Source organism: Mercenaria mercenaria, chromosome 11, assembly GCF_021730395.1.
Source record: "Mercenaria mercenaria strain notata chromosome 11, MADL_Memer_1, whole genome shotgun sequence".
Classification (NCBI taxonomy): domain Eukaryota; kingdom Metazoa; phylum Mollusca; class Bivalvia; order Venerida; family Veneridae; genus Mercenaria; species Mercenaria mercenaria.
Genome location: NC_069371.1, coordinates 19,533,025 through 19,543,086, shown reverse-complemented (window position 1 = coordinate 19,543,086; position 10,062 = coordinate 19,533,025). Strand labels below are relative to the sequence as shown.

Genomic DNA, 10,062 nt, shown 5'->3' with positions numbered 1-10,062 from the left:
CGCCTTTAAAAACAACATTTTGAAAAAAATTGTTACATGTCTTGGTGTAGATGCATTTGCAACAATATCCCAGTGCTTAAACTTTACATAACTTGGTTAAACATTGTTGCTGACAATTGTTTACTTTTATTTCTTTACAAATGATATTTTTTTAAAGGGGGACAACTCTTTTAGAATATTTTAAGTATCCAATTCTACGGGACAAGACAGTGGAAATTGTATATGACACATAGGTTGTTTGTAAAGATGTTGTTTTAGTGCAAAACGTGTATAATAATCAGTTAATATATGATGTTGAGATGAATATCCAAGTGTATAGTCACCTGACGAAATGCAGCATTTACTCAGTCCAAAAGCTGAGGCAATTATCATCTTGGATATGTCCATAGACTTCAATACTCACAGATATTATCTAACAGTAAGTGTTTTATTTTATGCCTACACTAATAAAAGAGCAGTATGGTAAATATGTCAGTTAGATTGTTCATAAAAAATAAAAGGTTAGATTGTTCATAAAAAATAAAAGTTTACAGACATTTCACATTTTATCGAAATGTAACCAGGCTGCAAGAGTACTAGTAGGCATTTATGGAAACCAAATATGATGTTGTGGTGTCAACAGATCTATATTTAGTATAGTATGTAAGTTTTCAAGCTAGGTTCATGAAGTTTGGTATGTGAATACAAGGCAATACGTAGGTAATGCACATACATGGCTTATGCTTGTAGTTCATGGATCAAGGTCACTGTTGAAGGTCAAGTAAAAATTGTTCGCGCTTCCGCTCCATAACTTTAATATGTATTTATGGATTATCTTAGTTCTACACACACAAACGTTCCCCATGATGAGGCAATGTTTCAACACGTGATCTGTGCTTGTCAGCTAAAGGTCAATGTCACTGTTTAGGGTCAAGTAAAAGTTTATTTCCAGTCCATAACTTTTATATACATCAAAGGATTTTCTTACCACTACAAGCAAATATTCCTCTTGACCAGACAATATGTCACATACATGACCCATGCTGTGGTGGTCAAAGATCAAGGTCACTATTGAAATTAAAGTTAAATTTTTGTTTGTTAGCTTCTAAATGCCTTGAAGCATTTTCATATACACTCACACACATGTTCCCAAAACCAGATGATGTGTTGCTCGTGTGAACCATACCTATCAATAAGATATCAAACTTGCCATTGAAGGTCTCAGCTTCAAAACTTGCATCTTTTTATTACTACAAGAAAAAGTCAGTCTATGAAAAAAATGTAATTTGTCTAGATTTTACACTCCTGTGATAATATATTCTTATGTTGTGTATACTTAGGTAGATTAAATGGTCGAATTTGTTTATAAGTGGGTGAAAACGACTATCATAAATCAGTTCTTAAACTTCCGTTATTGATCGTGTGATGAGGTTTTGTACTGGTACTTTACATCAATATTGTTTTTTGATGGGAATTTTTTCCACATTATATTGGATGTTGAAATAATAACACAGTGTTCAAGGTTTTAATATATTTCATTTAACTCTATTTTGGGAAAAATAAAGGTAAATGCGTTTTCTTAAGTAAACAAATTTAAACTCAAACTTGAAGATGGCCATATAATTTTCGTTTGTTTGTTTGTTTGTTTTGGGTTTAACGCAGTTTTTTCATGTACCCTTGGTTTACTCTATTTACTGAATACTATACTTGTAAATTATCAGGTCATTATTTTTTTTATTGATACATTGTTGACTTATTTTGATGTAGAAGTACTTTTAGATTAACTCGTATAAATTGTACTATTTCTAATTTGACCGTATTGATTTAAGTAGATGTGAGTGGCCTCCCCTTGTAATATGATACACAAATAAGGAAAGCATTGAACGTAGGTTAGTTTAGCAGTTTACTATATATTACACCCTTGTATCATGCATCTAATACATGCACATTAATGTTTGTGACACAAATGATATGTGCATGATAGTGGTAATAAAAGTGTGTCTAATATTCAGGTATATTGTTTACATGTCAACATTTTTCTCAAAACCACAGATTCTTGAGGCTTAGACAAGCTTATCATAGTATATTAACATCACACACACATATCTGACGAACTGGAGACATTTAGAAAATACCCCCATATACTGTCAGGCCTGGTATATGGGATTAACGCCCGGATGTCTCCAGATACTTACAAAACCTGCTCCTGTTCATCAGATATGACTGTGTGATGAGGATATACATGTACTATGATAAGCTTGTCTAAGCCCCAAGTGTCTGTGTTCAGCAGTGCCTCAGAAATTTTGAAAACTTAATCAGACAGAGGTGAAATCATGACCTTGAGCACTTCAGCTGGCACTACCCTATCCATTGTATTTTCGCAAGGACTAATAGTACACGATGTATACGCATATCGGATCCCTCTCTGTGGAAAATGAGAAAATGAATCTCTCTCTGTTTGCGCATAGGACACTCTTTGTGGTAAACAATGAAATCCAACGTCGGGGAGCTCATAAAATCAAAATTTTTCCGAGCTCACTGACGTTGGAGTTCATTGTTTACTACAAAGAGTGTCCTCCTGTGCGCAAACAGAGAGGGATTCTTTTCTCATTTTCCACAGAGAGGGATCCAATATGCATATACACTGTGTACATAAAGTATATGGGTTTTTAGCTCCACTATTCGAAGAGTAGGGGGACTATTCTACTCAACTTGCGGTAAACAGTGAACTCCAATGCCAGGGAGCTCATAAAATCAAAATATTTTCAGAATTGTATTCAACAGAATTATGCCCCTTGGTGTATCTTCCTTTTAAAGTAGAGGTCTCTTATTGAGACATAATTATATTCATTTTACTGCCAAATCCTGGAATAGTGGAGCGCGATGTCTTACGGACAGCTCTTGTTAGCTCGACTATTTGAAGAATAAGTAGAACTATCCTACTCACCACGGCGTCGGCGTCACACCTTGGTTAAGTTTTTCGTACCAGTCCACATTTTGACAAAATCTTTTGAGGTAAAGCTTTGAAACTTTCAACACTTGTTTACCATCATCATGGCCAGTCATAGGCAAGAGCACATAACTCCGTCAAGGATTTTGGCTGAATTATGGCCCCTTTTGGCTTAGAAATCATGGTTAAGTTTTTCGTACCAGTTCATATTTTGACAAAGTCTTTTAAGATAAAGCTTTGAAACTTTCAACACTTGTTTACCATCACCATGTCCAGTTATAGGCAAGAGTACATATCTCCATCAGGGATTTTGGCTGAATTATGGCCCCTTTTGACTTAGAAATCTTGGTTAAGTTTTTCGTACCAGTTCATATTTAGACAAAGTCTTTTGAGATAAAGCTTTGAAACTTTCAACACTTGTTTACCATCACCATGTCCAGTTATAGGCAAGAGTACATAACTCCATCAAGGATTTTGGCTGAATTATGGCCCTTTTTGACTTAGAAATCTGGGTTAATATTTCAGACCAGTTCATATTTTGACAAAGTCTTTTGAGATAAAGCTTTGAAACTTTCAACACCTGTTTACCATCACCATGTCCAGTTATAGGCAAGAGTACATAACTTCATCAAGGATTTTGGCTGAATTATGGCCCCTTTTGACTTAGAAATCTTGGTTAAGTTTTTCATACCAGTTCATATTTTTTGTAAAGTGTTTGACATATGGCTTTGAAACTTTTATCACTTGTTTAGTATAATAGTCTCTATCTGTAGGAAAGAGAACATAACTCTGTCATCTATTTTGGCTGAATTATGGCCCTTTTTGGACTTTGAAATTGGTTCTGTTTTCATACAAGTCCATGTTTTGTCAAAACTATTTGACATAATTATGGCTTTTAAACTTTGAACTCTTGTTTATCATTATGATTTCCATCTGTAGGCAACAGTACATAACTATTTTGACTGAATTATGGCCCTTTTTGGACTTTGAAATTGGCTCATATATTGCCATTTAGTGCAAGACTTATTGAAATCAAAGTAATACAGGAACATTGTTTGTCTAATCTATTTATTTCTTTTGTCTGAATATCCGTGGAAATATTTTGACCCCATTCTTCAATCAATTCTTCGAATAGTCGAGCGCACTGTCATCAGACAGCTCTTGTTTTTATTGTTATCAGGTGGGGGCAACGCTTTAATTGCCGCCATTTTTAGCTCGACTATTCGAAGAATAAGTAGAGCTATCCTACTCACCACGGCGTCGACGTCAGTGTCGGCGTCGGCGTCGGTGTCGGTGTCGGCGTCACACCTTGGTTAAGTTTTTCGTACCAGACCACATTTTGACAAAGTCTTTTGAGATAAAGCTTTGAAACTTTCAACACTTGTTTACCATCATCATGGCCAGTTATAGGCAAGAGCACATAACTCCATCAAGGATTTTGGCTGAATTATGGCCCCTTTTGACTTAGAAATCATGGTTAAGTTTTTCGTACCAGTTCATATTTTGACAAAGTCTTTTAAGATAAAGCTTTGAAACTTTCAACACTTGTTTACCATCACCATGGCCAGTTATAGGCAGGAGTACATAACTCCATCAGGGATTTTGGCTGAATTATGGCCCCTTTCGACTTAGAAATCTTGGTTAAGTTTTTCGTACCATTCATATTTAGACAAAGTCTTTTGAGATAAAGCTTTGAAACTTTCAACACTTGTTAACCATCACCATGTCCAGTTATAGGCAAGAGCACATAACTCCATCAAGGATTTTGGCTGAATTATGGCCCTTTTTGACTTAGAAATCTGGGTTAATATTTCGTACCAGTTCATATTTTGACAAAGTCTTTTGAGATAAAGCTTTGAAACTTCAGCACCTGTTTACCATCACCATGTCCAGTTATAGGCAAGAGTACATAACTTCATCAAGGATTTTGGCTGAATTATGGCCCCTTTTGACTTAGAAATCTTGGTTAAGTTTTTCGTACCAGTTCATATTTTTTGTAAAGTGTTTGACATATGGCTTTGAAACTTTTATCACTTGTTTACTATAATAGTCTCTATCTGTAGGAAAGAGAACATATTAACTCTGTCATCTATTTTGGCTGAATTATGGCCCTTTTTGGACTTTGAAATTGGTTCTGTTTTCATACAAGTCCATGTTTTGTCAAAACTATTTGACATATGGCTTTTAAACTTTGAACACTTGCTTATCATTATGATTTACATCTGTAGGCAAGAGTACATAACTATTTTGACTGAATTATGGCCCTTTTTGGACTTTGAAATTGGCTCATATATTGCCATTTAGTGCAAGACTTATCGAAATCAAAGTAATACAGGAACATTGTTTGTCTAATCTATTTATTTCTTTTGTCTGAATATCTGTGGAAATATTTTGACCCCATTCTTCAATCAATTCTTTGAATAGTCGAGCGCGCTGTCATCAGACAGCTCTTGTTTAAATATGGGTAATAATTCTTGAATGATAGGTCAGGGAAATGTTTCACAGGGGAACTTTGAAAATGGAGGAAATAAAACTACATTATATGTATTTCTGACTCCTGCTTCAACAGGACTGTATCAGAATAGAATGTCACACATTCTGTATAAAAAATCACACATTTTGGACAGGCCTCTGGCCGTCCAGCCTTTATGTTGAAAATGTGGGTTGCTAAGTTTTTCCGGTAAAAATTGTCAATCTTTTTCATGAAAAATAATGTATAGATCTCACATATATATTGAAATATGAGTATCACTCTGGATATCTTGATGCCCGATGGACAAATAACCCTGCTGGAAAAAATAACCACCATGAAAATGGCTACCTTCAGTCTTTTTGTCAAGGGTAAACTTACCCACTGGACACACAACTGGGGGTAAATCTCAATTTTTGAGGGTATAACAATTATAAAATAAAAATTTACGTACTAAAGTTGAACTCCAACAACCACTTATTTTGGAAACATTTTCGATATTTTTTCTTAACTTTAGCATTTAGAAGTGTCGGTTCTCGTAGACAGCTTGCACTCTTTACCTGATTGTTGCAAAGTATCACTTGTTGTTTCGTTATTTGCCGTAAAGCGTCTTGCAGATGGGGAGAGATTAGACTGGTTACCATTTTAAAGTGCTGATTCATTTCCCGGGGCGTTAATATATAAAACCTATCTATATTTTTATGACGTCACTGAGAAAACATCTGCAGTTAGCCAATTAATTTGCCGGGAACATAGTATTTCCAAGGTTTATTTTTAGGACATACCATGGGATTCCAGATTGATCTATTTGTCCCTGGCATTTTCGTACATGCGGGATCTCGCACAGGGTAAAAAATATGTGCCTGATTTTTATTTTTTTTAAATTGATTTACGCAATATTTTACGCAAGTGAGAACACTGATCTTGATTTTTTCATTTATTTCTATTGATACAAAGCCATTCCTTGCCCATCAACTTGATAGTTTTGTTTGGGAATGTGCATGGCTTACATTAATTTTACAATTTCTGGTTTGAAAACGATAGTTATCTTTTATTTGTTTGTTTGTTTTGGGTTTAACGCCGTTTTTCAACAGTATTTCAGTCATGTAACGGCGGGTACTTAACCTAACCAGTGTTCCTGGATTCTGTACCAGTACAAACCTGTTCTCCGCAAGTAACTGCCAACTTCCCCACATGAATCAGAGGTGGAGGACTAATGATTGCAGACACAATTTCGTTTATCAAATAGTCACGGAGAACATACGCCACGCTCGAGGATCGAACTCGCGACCCCGCGATCCGTAGACCGACGCTCTACTCACTGAGCTAAGTGGGTGGGTTAGTTATCTTTTAAGAAATTCCCTAACAATTTATTATACGCCCGTTTGAAAAACGGGATGTATTATGGGAACGCCCCTGGCGGGCGGATGGGCAGGCGGGCGGGTGGGCGGGCTCAGCGTCCACAGACTTTGTCCGGAGCATATCTTCTACATGCATGGAGGGATTTTGATGAAACTTGGCACAGTTGTTCACCATCATGAGACGGAGTGTCCTGCGCAAGAACCAGGTCCCTAGGTCTAAGGTCAAGGTCACACTTAGAGGTCAAAGGTCAAATTCAAGAATGACTTTGTCCGGAGCATATCTTCTTCATGCATGGAGGGATTTTGATGAAAGTTGGCACAATTGTTCATCATCATGAGACGGAGTGTCATGAGCAAGAACGAGGTCCCTAGGTCTAAGGTCAAGGTCACACTTAGAGGTCAAAGGATACAAGAATGAGACTTTGTCCGGAGCATATCTTCTTCATGCATGAAAGGACTTTGATGTAGCTTGGCACAATTGTTCACCATCATGAGACGGAGTGTCGTGCGCAAGAACCAGGTCCCTAGGGTAAGGTCAAGGTCACACTTAGAGGTCAAAGGATACAAGAATGAAAACTTTGTCCAGAGCATATCTTCTTCATGCATGAAAGGACTTTGATGTAGCTTGGCACAAATGTTCACAAGCATGAGACGGAGTGTCATGCGCAAGAACCAGGTCCCTAGGTCTAAGGTCAAGGTCACACTTAGAGGCCAAAGGTCAAATACAAGAATGACTTTGTCCGGAGCATTTCTTCTTCATGCATGGAGGGATTTTGATGTAACTTGGCACAATTGTACACCATCATGAGACGGAGTGTCATCACTGGTCCCTTCTTTTGAATTACTTCCCTTTGTTGTTACTATAAATAGCTTATATTGTAACTTTTTCATTACTAGTCGTAGGGAAAAATCGAGACCAGTTTTCTGTAGTACAACATGCATGTTACATTCAATTTTGAGGTGTATTTTAAGGTATCTCTACCTGGTAATTTTTTTTTGTGGACTTAGAAAAATAAAAGAATTACAATAATTTCTAAAAAAAACATTGTAAACAACTACAAAATTAAAATTCCATTTGCAAATACAGGTGCTAGTGTAAAGAAATTTGCTGTGACGGGCGTAATTGTGACATTCTGGCGCTCTTGTACAGTATGAAATTCCCTAACAATTTATTCAGTATGAAAAACTGAACAAAAATCCAGTTTTACACAAATATTTTTGTTTATGTGCAATCTGTTAAAAAAAAATCATTTAGATTAACACATGTATCTTTTGAGAGTGTCTGTCATGTTCTACATTCTTTCTGAAAAAAGTATTGCCCTTAAACAGGTATGGGTGAAAAACTATGCCTATCAAAAAAAAGGATAAGATAAAGGTGAAAATTAGAGCTTTTTCATGGGGTTAAAGTTTAGCTGATAAAAAAATTTCCCCAATGATAACAAGATGTTATCCAGCAGTTTCTTGATCAGTATAATCCTAAATGACAGAAAACTGCAATAAAATATTGAAGATACCCTACTGCAAGGTTCAGTCTCTTTCCTCTGTTATTCTACTGAACTATCAGATGTACTGGCATATGCAAGTTTTTATAAGCCTGATGTGACATATTATGTCCATCTGTCTGTTAGCAATTTCATGTGCGCTCTGTAACTCTTGGACCCCTTGAAGGATTTCAAAGAAAGTTGACACAAATGTTCACCACATCGAGACAGTGTGCAGAGCACATGTTTTGGGTGACTCTTTTCAAGATCAAGGTCAGACTTAAGGGTCAAAGCTCAAATGACTTTGTTTTGTGTCTGCTCTGTAACTCTTGAACCCCTGGAAGGATTTCAAAGAAACTTGGCATAAATGTTTACCACATTGAGATGACATGCAGAACACATGTTTTGGATGGCTAATTTTAAGGTCAAGGTCACATTTAGGGGTCAAAGGTCATAATTATGACTTTGTTTCGTGTCCACTCTTAACTCTTGAATTGCTTGAAGGATTTTAAAGAAATTTGGCACAAATGCTCACTACATCAAGACGACGTGCAGAGTGCATGTTTCAGATCGCTTGCTTCAAGATTAAGGTCACTTAGGGGTCAAAGGTCATACCTTCTGGCTTATTTTGCCCCTTTTTGCTGTGCTCTTGCTTTATTGTTCAGTGAATGAGTTGCGATTTAAATCCAGGTCTGAGCCTTACTTTTTATGCCCCCCTTCGAAGAAGGAGGGGTATATTGTTTTGCAGATGTCACGTTGGTCGGTCTGTATGTAGACCAATCTGTTTCCAGATGATAACTCAAGAACGCTTGGGCCTAGGATCATGAAAGTTGATAGGAATGTTGGTCATCACCTGCAGATGAACTCTAGTGTCAAAGGTCAAGGTCACAATGACCCTGAACAGTTAAACAATGTCTGGATGATAACTCAAGAACGCTTGGGCCTAGGATCATGAAAGTTAATAGGGAGGTTGGTCATGACCAGCAGATGACCCTATTCAGTAGGTCAGTAGGTCAAAGGTCAACATCACAGTGACCAGATCAAGTGAAACAGTTTCCAGATGATAACTCAAGAATGCTTGGGCCTAGGATCATGAAAATTGATAGGGAGATTGGTCATGACCAGCAGATGACCTCTATTGATTTTTAAGGTCATTAGGTCAAAGTTCAAGGTCACATTGGCCAGGAACAATTGAACAGTTTCTGGACGTTAACTTGAGAACGTTGGGCCAAGGTTCATGAAAGATGATAGAGAGGTTCATCTTGACCAGCTGATGACCCTTATTGATTTTGAGGTCAGTAGTTCAAAGGTCTAGGTTACAGTGACCTATTTAAACCATTTCCAGACAATAACTTGAGAACGCTTGGGCCCAGGATCATGGAACTTGATAGGTAGGTTGGCATGACCTGTAGATGACCCCTATAGATTTTGAGGACAGTAGGCTAAAGGTCAAAGTCACATTGACCCGGAACAGTTAAACACTTCCCGGAAGTTACCTTCAGAATGCTTGGGCCTAGTATCACTAAAACTTAACAGGGAGGTTGATCATTACCAGCAGATGACCCCTGTTGATTTTGAGGTCAATAGGTCAAAGGTCCATGTCACATTGAACGAGAACAGTAGAACTTTTGTTTACAGTGAGCAAATAATTTCTGTTCCTTGTGCAATTACTGAATGCATCAAGGGGGGCATTTCATGTTCAACGAGCTTTTGTTTGCCATTTGCCATAGTGACTTGAGTAAGGAATGACAATGTATAAAATTTATGTTTGTTGTATCAGTCTGTTATTCTGAAAACCGTAGCATGACTGGATGCAGAATA

At 37.0% G+C, this 10,062-nt stretch overlaps 1 protein-coding gene across 4 annotated transcripts in view; it reads left to right on the top strand.

Moving 5' to 3' along the window:
• Nucleotides 1-1,634: 1,634 nt before the first annotated feature.
• The window catches only part of LOC123532066 (ankyrin repeat domain-containing protein 12-like), a 64,488-nt gene continuing 56,060 nt past the window's right edge, over nucleotides 1,635-10,062 (top strand). Inside the window, exon 1 of one of the 4 annotated variants that reach the window (XM_053518692.1) lies at nucleotides 1,635-1,700. The gene's annotated coding sequence lies outside the window, so the exon portion shown is untranslated. Of the gene's footprint in view, nucleotides 1,701-1,805; nucleotides 1,869-10,062 lie in introns of those variants that run through there. The other 3 variants (XM_053518694.1, XM_053518693.1, XM_053518691.1) reach the window with 3 other exon arrangements.